Source organism: Anomaloglossus baeobatrachus, chromosome 5 (genome assembly GCF_048569485.1).
Source record: "Anomaloglossus baeobatrachus isolate aAnoBae1 chromosome 5, aAnoBae1.hap1, whole genome shotgun sequence".
Classification (NCBI taxonomy): Eukaryota; Metazoa; Chordata; class Amphibia; order Anura; family Aromobatidae; genus Anomaloglossus; species Anomaloglossus baeobatrachus.
Genome location: NC_134357.1, coordinates 5289320 through 5301928, shown reverse-complemented (window position 1 = coordinate 5301928; position 12609 = coordinate 5289320).

Here is a 12609-nt window from a genome sequence, read left to right as displayed (position 1 = left end):
AACATCAAAGCTGCTCCCTGTCACCGCTCCCGGGATCCCCGTCTAGAGCAGCGGTGGTGTCACCAATATCACCACAACCGTGGGTGGCGTCACGGACAATAATCCAATCCCCACCATCCAATCAAACCCCCCTTTTCACTCACGGGCGAGGAACGCCGCTCGAGTCCCCGGGATCCGGCCCACCGCTCGAGCCACCACAGAGCAGCAGCAGCCGGACCCGAGCAGTGGGAGAGCGCAGCGTCCCCTCCTCCGCCCGCGACAACTTGGCGTCACGAACAGGATCCTACCGTTCTACCAACTGGTGGAAGTGCTCCTTGTGTGACCGCCGGAGGTGTCCGGCCGGAAAATTTGTGAAGCCGCCATCTTGGGCGCGAAGAATTCCCGCTCGAGCGTCTCCTCGAGTAGTGGAGGCGCGAAGGCCAAAACCCCGCCCCTGTAGAGGAGGAGCTGGAAAGAGACTAAAGGGGACGAAATGGCGGCTGGTTGCATGTGAACCGCGGCTGTGGAAGCAGGGACACCGGGACCCCGCAATCTGCTGAGCCCTGCAGAGGATGTCTGCCCCACCCAGCTATGCGGAGGCTATCGAGCCGGTGCCCGGAACAGCGGCGTGGCTGAGGGCCCGAACGGCAGGGATCTGCCGACGCTACCGACGTCAGATATGCATACTCATGGAACAGTGGACCGCGGAGGTGGAAGAGGTAGCTGCGGTCGCCCGGGTGTACGGAATGGAGGCCATGATGGAGGAGCTGGTGAGTGACCCACGCCCCTGTGTCCCCGAGGGACCGGCCACTGCGGCTGAGGGACCCGGTCTACCCCTAGCCCCCATGCTGCCCCCGTCTTCTCTGCCCGTGCACCCTGCTGACGCTGGTCCGTCTGGCGTGCAACCCCTCGCAACAGTAGCTGGAAGAGTGGCAAGCCCGGAGACTGCGGCAGCTGGCGGCAACCCGCCTGGCGCAGGGTCGGATGATAGTGACTCCGGTCCTGACACAGAGCCTGTTTCGGAGGAGGACGAAGGAGTCGTCGCCCTGGATGGCATGGAGGCCACTTACATTCCCCGGAGCGGAAATAACGGCTACCGGGCGGCCCTTCCCCGTCGCGCCTGCTATGCGCTGGAGGGGCTGGTGCCTGTGTTCTTCCACCCAGGGCCGGCGGAGGATGATGAAAGTGCGCAGTGAAGTCGGCGGTCCTCCGCCTAAAAGTTGACCCCGTTGGGACCACCAGTGTGTTAAAAGTACCGTTTAAATGAATGATAAGTGAATAATCTACCGATTAAGTCATCTGATTTGCACCTGATTGTCCGCCTGCTTGAAACCGGTCGTTGCCGGCAACTGGTCCCCGTTGGGACCCCCTTTTCAAGTTATGCATAAGGAACTCCTTATGAACAGGCCCGAGAACTTGCAGGGCAACCACAAACTAGTGGCATGTAAATAATGTTGTTGTAGCTTTCACCGTGACCGCCTCCGGAGAGGCAGATTGGAGGAAGGGCCCGCAGTGGAGCAGGCTGGGGCCCAGCCACCACCGGAACCGGTGGCGATCCTCTGGGGGTTTCAGGGGCTCCCCATGGACGTGGGTCCCCTGAAAAGGACAGAACCAGCTCGGGCAACTTGTGCTGGACTGGGGTCAAGGGGTGCTGCCTGTTGCTTAGGGGCAGCATCAGGGCCAGGTTGCTTGGGTGGGAGAGAGCGGAAGCCGTAACCGTTACGCACCGTTTAAGTAAGAGTACCTCCCGATGTGGGAAGATGTTATTATAAATGTAACCTGTTTTACCGTTTTTCTATATTTTTCAGTTGTGAAAATAAAACCGGTGATGGATGGGCAGCCCGCGGACAGTCTGCATTTAACTAAGGGGGAATGTGGCGCCCTGGACAAGCCAGGGGCCACAGAGCACAACACCCACACACCCCACACTCCCGGTCAGGCACACCGAAGTCAGACACAAAACCCTTGTTGCCTTCCTTCAGGGGCTGATGTCCACACCAGGGGGTGGGCCAGGCGGTTGGCCCCGCCCACCGAGGAGTTCACAGTCCTGGAGGCGGGAAAAACAGTGAGTTCAGTTAGAGTTGCGTTTGAGAGTGGAAAGTGAGAGGAAGGAAAGTGGCAAGTGAGCAGACTGAAGTTGGTCCGGGTGTGTGGCCCGGACGGAGCAGCAAGGTTGGCAGACGGTGGTGACCGTCTGCAGGAGTGGCCTATCAGAGCTTACCGTAAAGACCGTGGACGGGCGGTGGCCCGGCGGTACCGGACCGGTACGCAAAGAGAAGCCAGCACCATCTGGCAGGGGCTTACGGACCCCGGCAAGGCTAGGAGTCGCCGTGAATTTGCCGAATTCGTTAGTGAAGGGAACCTCCTGGGTTTCCCAACAGCCAAGTCCCGACAGAAGGCAACAGTCCAACCAAGAGAGGGAGACACCGCCACCGCCAAGGCAACCGTTTCCCAGGGCCAGAGCCTGCGGGCAAAAGGGGATCCTCCAGCCCATATCCAAGCTGGGGAGCGGGTTACCGGTGGGAACCCATTGGAACCATCTACCGTACATAGATGCAGGGAAAGGCAGTCACCATCAACCTGCCGGGAGCAACAACACCGCAGCCGTCTGTGGGACCCGTCCATCCAGCCGTGTGTTTTACCGAGAACTGTGTCCTCATCATTGGCTGAGTGAGTACCACCGTGCCGTGCGGCACAGCGCTGCCCCCGCGACCCTGCACCTCACCAGGCCCCGTAACCTGCCTGCCATCCATCCCTACCCCATCACCGAGCCCCGGGACAACCAACCCCCTACCCACGGAGGGGAGAACTAACAACAAAGCTGCTCCCTGTCACCGCTCCCGGGATCCCCGTCTAGAGCAGCGGTGGTGTCACCAATATCACCACAACCGTGGGTGGCGTCACGGACAATAATCAAAACCCCCACCATCAAAATCCCCTTTTCACTCACGGGCGAGGAGCGCCGCTCGAGTCCCCGGGATCCGGCCCACCGCTCGAGCCACCAACCGAGCAGCAGCGGCAGCAGCAGCAGCGGCCGGACCCAAGCAGCGGCCGCCCGCGACACTTCTTCAGATAGACCCGGTCACCAGGCTTTATGGAGTGGGTTCCTGGAACGGCATCAGGATCAGGTAGAGAAGAATAGACCCTTTGGTGGGTTTCAGTTAGTCTCTTCTGCAGGGAAACAACATAAGATGTTAGGCTATCACATTGCAGTTATAACTTTTGCGGGAAGTAGCATCCTAATCTGGGGGCACTACCAAAGAGTATTTCAAAAGGTGAGAGCCTGTGCTTTCCCTGCGGGGTGGTCCTTATGGAGTAAAGAGCTATGGGGAGACATTCTGTCCACTCTATGACTTCAGGGAGTCGAAATCGAGGTACCAGCTCACATGCCAATTTCTTTGCTGTGATTTCGGCCGTGGCTGAGCTGACAGGGTAGGCCTCTGGCCATCCTGAGAAAAGGTCTACACAGACAAGTACAAACTCGTAAATAGCATGTTTTGGCAGCTGGATATAGTCTATTTGTACTCTTTGGAATGGGGCAAATGTGGCGCCCTGGACAAGCCAGGTCGTCACAGGAACTACACCAACACACCCCACACCCCGGTCAGGCACACCGAAGCCAAAAAATAAAATCCTTGTTGCCTTCCTCCAGGGGCTGATGTCCACACCAGGCGGTGGGCCAGGCGGTTGGTCCCGCCCACCGAGGAGTTCACAGTCCTGGAGGCGGGAAAAGGAGTCAGTTGAGTGAGAGATGAGTTTTGTAGTGGAAGTGAGGAGAGTGAAGTGGTAAAGGAGCAGACAGAAAGCAGTCCGGGTGTGTGGCCCGGACGGTACAGCAAGGTTGGCAGACGGTGGTGACGGTCTGCAGGAGAGGCTAATTGGAGTGAGCCGTAAGGACCGTGGACGGGCGGTGGCCCGGCGGTACCGGACTGGTGAACAAAGAGAAGCCAGCACCATCCGGCAGGGCTTACGGACCCCGACAAGGCTAGGAGTCGCCGTTGAAATTGTCAAATCCGTTAGCGAAGGGAACCTCCGGGGTTTCCCAGCAGTCAAGTCCCAATAGAAGGCGACAGCTCAAACCGTGAAGGGAAACACAGTCACCGCCAAGGCTAAAGTTCCCAGGGCCAGAGCCCGTGGGCAAAAGGGGCTCCTTCAGCACCCATCCAAGCTGGGGAGCGGGTTACCGGTGGGAACCCATTCGAACCGTACACACTACATAGGTGCAGGGAAAGGCAGTCACCATCAACCTGCCGGGAAGAGAAACACCGCAGCCGTCTGTGGGACCCGTCCATCCAGCCGTTTGTTTTACCAGAGACTCCGTGTGAATTACTGGCTGAGTGAGTACCACTGTGCCGTGCGGCACAGCGCTGCCCCCGCGACCCTGCACCTCACCAGGCCCCGTAACCCGCCTGCTATCCATCCCTACCCCCATCACCGGGCCCCGGGACAACCAACCCCCTACCCACGGAGGGAAGAAAACAACATCCAAGCTGCTCCCTGTCACCACTCCCGGGATCCCCGTCCAGAGCAGCGGTGGTGTCACAACCTCACCACAACCGTGGGTGGCGTCACGGACAATAAATCCCCAAAACCATTCCCCTTTTCACTCACGGGCGAGGAACGCCGCTTGAGTCCCCGGAATCCGGCCCACCGCTCGAGCCACCACCGAGCAGCAGCAGCCGCAGCCGGACCCGAGCAGTGGGTGAGCGCAGCGTCCCCTCCTCCGCCCACGACACAAACGTCTTAGACATGTGTCTTTGCGGGGTTTTTGTTAGCTGGCCTGGATTATGCTGTTGACAGATGTGACAAGCTTTTATTCTCTGGGAGGCGTATTGTCTGAAGCCGGGGGCTACCCAATGAGGTTGCATCTGGTTCATGATTGAATTTGTGCTACCGTGCGTAGGGTAGTGGAGTATTTGGAAAATGGCAGGACGGAAAGTCCGTTTAGGCGCCAAATCCCCTCCACTTTTTGTGCCCCCTTTGCCCGCCATCCGGCCTTTTCTTCCTCAGAGGCGTTTTCCTGTGTCTCAGAGAGGTTCTGCGTGTCTTCCGCCGTCGTTGACACTGTTTCCGTCTCCTTCAAAGGGAGTAAGGCTGCTTGTTTTGCTGTTTGGTCGGCCAAGTGATTTCCCCTAGCCTCGGGTGTCTGGGCCTTGGTGTGGGCAGCAACCTTATGATTGCCAACTGCTTTGGTTTCAAGGCTACTTCCATTAGCTTTTTCACTGAGGCTCCATGCCTGATGGGATTTCCTGCCGCTGTGAGGAATCCTCTAGTTTGCCAGATAGTGCCAAAATCGTGCACAATGCCGTGTGCATAGGCTGAGTCTGTGTAGATGTTCGCTGTTCGTTCTTCCAGAAACTCAATTGCCCAGATAAAGGCGAGAAGTTCTGCTTCTTGGGCATATATGTGCGGAGGTAGTGGTTGCCTGTGTCATGATGTATGTGCTTTTCTCCATCTCATATTTCTTGTATAAGATGCCATGTGATGTATTTTACCTTCTCACTGTATTTGCTGTAATACTATGTCAGGATGTGATGTCACTTTCCTTTGGTTGTACTTACTGAACACTTTGAAATGTCTTGGGATGTAAGTAACCATACCTTCCCCCCATCTCCTGTGTCTCTGGACCCATAATGCAATTATCTCTTGTCCACACAGCCAGGGGAACTTTCCATTGTTTCGTAAGCAGTGGATAAAGCTGGGTTTACACACTGAAACTTTCTAGCGATCCCACCAGCGATCCCAACCTGGCCGGGATCGCAACAAAGTCTATGGTGAGCTGTCAAACAGGCAAACCTGGCCAACGACGCAACAGCGATCCGGACCTGCAGAGCGACCTAGCTGGTTGTTGGGGACGTTGTAAAGCAGCTTTTTGAAAGGGAAGTCGCTGTAAAGTCCCCTTTACACATTGAAACTTTCTAGCGATGCATGCTGCACAGCGGGAAACAAAGGACCTAAGAATGGTCCTGAACGATTTGTAGCGATCACAACTTCACAGCAGGGGCCAGGTCGCTGATGTGTTTCACACACTGCAATGTCGCTGGGGAGGTCGCTGTAACATCACAAAACCGGTGACGTTACAGCGATGTCGTTTGCGATGTTGCAGTGTGTAAAGCCACCTTAACGCCAACTACACAAACCTGTAGACATCTCGGAGCCAACCTTCTAGAATCTTCTAGTGGGCCCAACCATTGCATTGACCCCTACCCTTGAGGGGCGGGCCCACGAGCTCAGACAATACACTCCTGTTTTTAAATGCAGTTGGGAGCTGAGTTTTGAAGAGGAAGGGAGCGAGATCTGATTCTGCGGACAGATCTCGCCGTCCAGTGGATTGTGTGGGATTTCTGGGACTCTGAAGAGGACTATTTCATTGTGATCTGGCACTTTGGATTATCGGGAGGTGCCCCTGAATCTGTTTTATTTGGACTTGTCGTGTGCTGTTCCTGTATTCCTGTTAGTAAACCTGTTGGATCTTCCTCGGCCTGTTGTCTCTCCTTGCTCTGCTGTACACCCCGTCACAAACTGGTGGCAGCAGTGGGATCACAGCAGAAGGAATGGAGGACAACGGCCCATCAACAGCTGGAACCAGAACCTCAGAGTACAAGAACTGGACTGCGGTGAACCTACAAACAAAGGCCTGTGAACTGGGAGTCAGCTACAAGGGACTCTCCAAGGAGTAGCTGATTGAGGCGTTGGAAGGAGTTTGCTCTCAAAATGACGCTGAGGAAGGATCCTCCCAGCAAACGGAAGAAAGACAGCAGCCGGAGGTAAATACCCAAAAAAGTCAGTGGGTTGTGTGGTACGAGGAGGAGATGGCCTTGCTGGGAGAGGAGACCACCATAGAATATAAGATGGAGGTCATGCGTGGAGCTAAAGAGAAGGAGCGCAGGATGGAGGAGATGGCATTGCTGGATAAGCAGCTCACTGTGGAAGCCGCTAGAGGTTCCAGACAGACTGTAACCCCAGCACCCACCATGAGGGAACTTCCCAGAGTGTCCCGCAAAGACTTCAAGCAGTTTAATGAGGCTGCTGGTGATATTGAGGGCTTCTTCCAGGACTTTGAGCATCAGTGTCGATTAATGGAAGTCCCAGAAAGGGAGCGCGTCTGGCATCTGGTTGGGCTCTTAGAGGGTGGAGCTGCCACAGCCTATAGAGCTATGGACCCTCGGTGGAACTGTGAGTATGCGGATATTAAACAGACTATTCTAGAACATTATGCTGTAACGCCAGACACTTACAGGACTCAGTTCCGTACTTTAGCATGTGATGAGGAAGTGTCTTTCAAGATGTATGCCCACAAACTCAAACATCTGTGGCATCGTTGGTTGGAGGCAGAGGAGGCCTTAACCTTGGAGACCGTCCTCCAGGTCCTCCTAAAAGAGCAGTTTTACTTCAAGTGCTCCGCTGAGATCCGAGAATGGGTGCGTGAAAGGAGACCAGCCACTGTGGAGGAAGCTGCAGCTCTAACTGATGAGGCTCTCACCATCAAGCCTCAGTGGAAAAAACTACTACTCAGCGAGAAAAAAAACCACCAGCCCCCAACGCTGGCGGCCCCTGGTCCTTCTGGCCCCAATGTTCACCATCACCCTAGACCATCAACTCATGGGGACCTTCGTGTGACTGTGCCTCGCATTACTCCTGCTCCACCTTTGGGAATACGACGTGGAGGAAGAATCCCAGAGCGCAGATGTTATGGATGTGGGCAGCCTGGGCACATGCAATTCCAATGTCCAGGTGTTCGGAGGCAGAACAGCTAGAGACCGCCTTTGCTTGTTCATTATCTACAGACACCTTCACCAGGAGAAAAGCTGGATTCTGTGCCTGATGTGTGGGAATCTTCATTGCCACTTTGTCGGTCCGGTAACCAGAAGTCAAGCCAAGAGAGCAGCCCATGTGGACGTGTACAACCCATCCATGGAAATGAGGCCACCAGAACTGCCATTACAGCCGGTGAGTGATTCTTCTTGTGGGGATAATATGAATGTTACTTGGGATAAAGTTCAGTTCAGACAAGAAGTAGAGACTGACCTCACCCTTGCTAGTTTTAGAGCTCGAGCTGAAATAGGGCAGCTAGGGGAGAACGGAGAAAGAATTATCAGAGAAAATGGACTTCTGTATCGGGTTGCCAATGCCGACTCCCTAGATAAGCCCTGGACTTATAGCAAACAGCTGATTGTTCCTCAGAAATACAGAATTCCCCTATTACACCTGGCTCATGACATTCCTACTGCTGGCCATCAAGGCAAAACCCGCACCGAGAGACGATTGACTCAAACTTTTTATTGGCCGGGGATTTCCCAAGCAGTGGCGCATTTCTGCCGAACTTGTGACATATGTCAGCGTAGAGGACGACCCGGAGATCACCCAAAGACACCCCTGCAACCGCTCCCTATAATAGAAGAACCCTTTCAAAGAGTAGCTGTTGATATCATTGGACCTCTGGCTAAACCAAGTAAATCTGGAAAGCAGTACATTCTCACTGTTGTGGACTATACCACCCGATATCCAGAAGCCGTGGCCTTGTCAAGTATTTCTGCAGCCAAGGTGGCCACGGCCTTGGTTATTATTTTTACCAGAGTAGGATTCCCCAGTGAGATCTTGTCGGACCAAGGTTCCTAGTTCATGTCAGAGTTGGTCCAGTGTCTGTGGCGCACCTGTGGAGTACGAGCGATCCGAATGACCCAGTATCATCGCCAAACAAATGGACTTTGTGAACAATTCAATGGCACTCTGAAGAATATGCTGAGGGCCTTCACGGACCGAGATTCAGACTGGGAGAAGTACCTACCCCATCTCTTGTTTGCCTATCGGGAAGTTCCCCAGGAGTCCACTGGGTTCTCCCCCTTTGAACTACTCTATGGAAGAAAGGTCCGAGGACCCTTAACCCTGCTCAAGGAATACTGGGAGGGGCAAGTTGAAGATACAGGAACCCCTGTTGTCCCTTATGTCCTAAAGCTGCGAGAAACCCTGGCCCAACTTGCTAGTTTTGCCCAGAGTAATTTGCGTATGGCTCAAACCAGACAGAAGACATGGTATGACCGTAAAGCACGCTATCGGGAGTTTGTAGAAGGACAACAAGTCTTAATGATTGTTCCCCATCGGCAGAATAAAGTGCAGACCACATGGGAGGGTCCCTTCTGGGTTCTCAGAAAACTGAATGATACCAATTACCTTCTTGCTTTAGATGATCAGGGGCTAAGACAAAAGACTCTCCATGTGAATATGAATAAGGAGTACCATGACCGGAACATTCCAATGATAGCAAGCTGTCGGTTGGCTTCAAAAGATGGTCAAGAGGATGAGGACTCTCTACCTGATCTCGTGGAAGCAGCGAGATCCCCATCCACTGTGGAACAGGTTCCCCCTGGGAGATCACCTGGACTCCTTACAGAAAATCCAGATGCTGGAAGTGCTTCAACAGAGACGGGCTGCTTTCTCATCCCAACCAGGTCGAACCACCGTCACCCAACATCATGTGAACACTCAGGGCATCCGTCCCATACAACAGGCTCCTTACTGGGTCCCTGAATCAGTTCGAAACACCATGCAGCACGAACTGGAGGAGATGTTACATCTTGGGGTAATCCAGACCTCCCATAGCCCTTGGGCCTCCCCTGTGGTGTTAGTACCCAAGAAGGATGGGAGTACTCGATTTTGTGTGGACTAATGGTGACTAAACGACCATACCGTCAGCGATCCTTACCCAATGCCTCGTATTGACGAACTTCTAGACCGACTGGCTGGGTCCCGATATGTCACTACCTTGGATCTCAGTAAGGGATACTGGCAGATCCCTCTAACGGAGGAAGGGAGAGAACGGTCCGCTTTTATAACTCCCTTTGGTCTGTGTGAATTTCTAAGCATGCCTTTTGGAATGAAAAATGCCCCGGCCACCTTCCAGAGAATCGTGGACCAGATCCTCCGGGGATGTGGTGACTGTGCTTGTGCCTACTTGGATGATATCGCCGTCTTCAGCCAGACGTGGGAGGAACATCTGCATCAAGTAGCCGTTATTCTGTACCTGATTCTTGCAGCCGGCCTAACCATTCGACCCGATAAATACCAATTGGGGATGGGGGAAGTCCAGTACCTAGGGCATAGAGTGGGAGGGGGGAGGGAAGCTCCGTCCTGAGCCTGCCAAAATCCAGGCTATTAGAGACTGGCCTATACCCTAAACTAAGAAACAAGTTATGGCTTTTCTGGGCACTGCCAGTTATTACCGAAAATTTGTTGCTCATTTCAGCACTGTGGCCAAGCCTCTTACCGACCTGACCAAGAAAACAATGGCCCGGCTGGTGATCTGGACTCCAGCCTGTGATGAGGCTTTTAATCGGCTGAAGGACGCTCTGGTCTGCGATCCTGTCCTGGCTGCTCAAGACTACAAGAGGAGATTCATTGTGCAGACGGATGCCTCTGCTTATGGACTGGGAGCTGTCGTCAGCCAGGTGAATTCAGCTGGGGACGAACACCCCATTGCCTATCTCAGCCAGAAACTGCTGGACCGAGAAGTGGCCTATGCAACTGTTGAAAAAGAATGTCTGGCTGTAGTGTGGGCCCTTAGGAAACTAAGGCCGTATCTGTATGAGCGAGAATTCACTGTGGTTACTGATCACAATCCCCTCACCTGGCTGAACAGAGTCTCTGGGGACAATGGACGCTTATTACGATGGAGCCTGGCTCTGCAGCCCTATAACTTTACCATATAGTATAGAAGAGGCAGCCAACACCAAAATGCAGATGGACTGTCCAGGCAAGAGGAGCCTTGAGTCCTGTCAGCCATGCCTGCGTGTACTTAACCAGCGACCTGTAGAGGTCCCTAGTACGTACACAAGTTGGGAGAGAAGGGATTGTCATGATGTATGTGCTTTTCTCCATCTCATATTTCTTGTATAAGATGCCATGTGATGTATTTTACCTTCTCACTGTATTTGCTGTAATACTATGTCAGGATGTGATGTAACTTTCCTTTGGTTGTACTTACTGAACACTTTGAAATGTCTTGGGATGTAAGTAACCATACCTTCCCCCCTTCTCCTGTGTCTCTGGGCCCATAATGCAATTATCTCTTGTCCACACAGCCAGGGGAACTTCCCATTGTTTCGTAAGTAGTAGATAACGCCAACTACACAAACCTGTAGACATCTCGGAGCCAACCTTCTAGAATCTTCTAGTGGGCCCAACCATTGCATAGACCCCTACCCTTGAGGGGCGGGCCCACGAGCTCAGACAATACACTCCTGTTTCTAAGTGCAGTTGGGAGCTGAGTTTTGAAGAGGAAGGGAGCGAGATCTGATTCTGCGGACAGATCTCGCCATCCAGTGGATTGTGTGAGATTTCTGGGTCTCTGAAAATGACTATTACGTCGTGATCTGGCACTTTGGATTATCGGGAGGTGCCCCCGAATCTGTTATATTTGGAGTTGTAGTGTGCTGTTCCTGTATTCCTGTTAGTAAACCTGTTGGATCATCCTCGGCCTGTTGTCTCTCCTTGCTCTGCTGTACACCCCGTCACAGCCTGGTTATGACTTCATGTAGGGTTACTACCGCAAATCCAGTGTGGAATTTGCCTGTTTCGTCGGCATATCTGCTACCATCCACAAAAAGTTCAAAGTCTGGATTTGCAAGTGGTGTTGTTTGAATATTGTGCAAGGGCTTCGCCTCTTGTTGGATGAGTTCTTGACAATCGTAGGTAGTCAAATGGTGCGCTGGTACATTTGTCACTCTCTTCCTCTGTCCCCCCTTCTAAACATGTGAAGATCAGCAGATCAGCAAGGTTTAGACTTGTAACTCGAGCAAATGAGATGTTTGGGGTTAGCAATAGCGCACATTGAAGTCTGACTTGTCTTGCCATGGAGAGGTGTTTCAGCTGCACTTGGTTTAGAACAGCATAGATATAAAGGCTGGTAAGGATTGTGGTCGGGAAATCGAGTGAGATTTCGGATGCTTTCTGCAGGATGTTTGAAACTGCTGTGACAGCATGGACACAGGTTGGTGCTGCTTTGGTGACGTTGTCGAGTTGAGAGGAGTAGTACCCGGTTATATGATGTTTTTCTGTCTTCTGGGTGAGTACTCCTACGGCAAATCCTTGAAGCTCGGCTACGAACAGGTAAAAGTTGAGATCGTAATTTGGTAGTGCCAAAGCCGGAGCATCAATCACTAGTTCCTTGAGCTGTTGGAAGCTTTGTCGAGCTTCTTCTGTAAGGAAGAATGGAACATTCTTGGTGCAATCATATAATGGTTGCATGAGTAATGACGCATTGGTAATCCATTGTCTGCAGAATGAAATTAGTCCTAAAAATCCTCTGAGTTGCTTGAGGTTCCTAGGGATGCTTGCTTTCCTGATCACTTCTTGTTTGTCCGGGCTGAGATGTTTTTGTCCTGCAGAGAGACAGTGACCCAAGAAAGTGACCTTCGTCTTGCAGAATTGTAACTTGTCCTTGCTCGCTTTGCATCCTGATTCTGCCAGGAAGATTAGAAGACTTATGGAAGCCGTTTTACATTCTTCTTCGCTTGGACAGCAAAGTAGTAGGTCATCCACGTACTGGAGAAGGACACAGTGGTCAGGGGGCTGCCAGCCTTGAAGGACACTACTCATAGCCTGAGTATATAGAGTAGCGGAATGCTACATCCC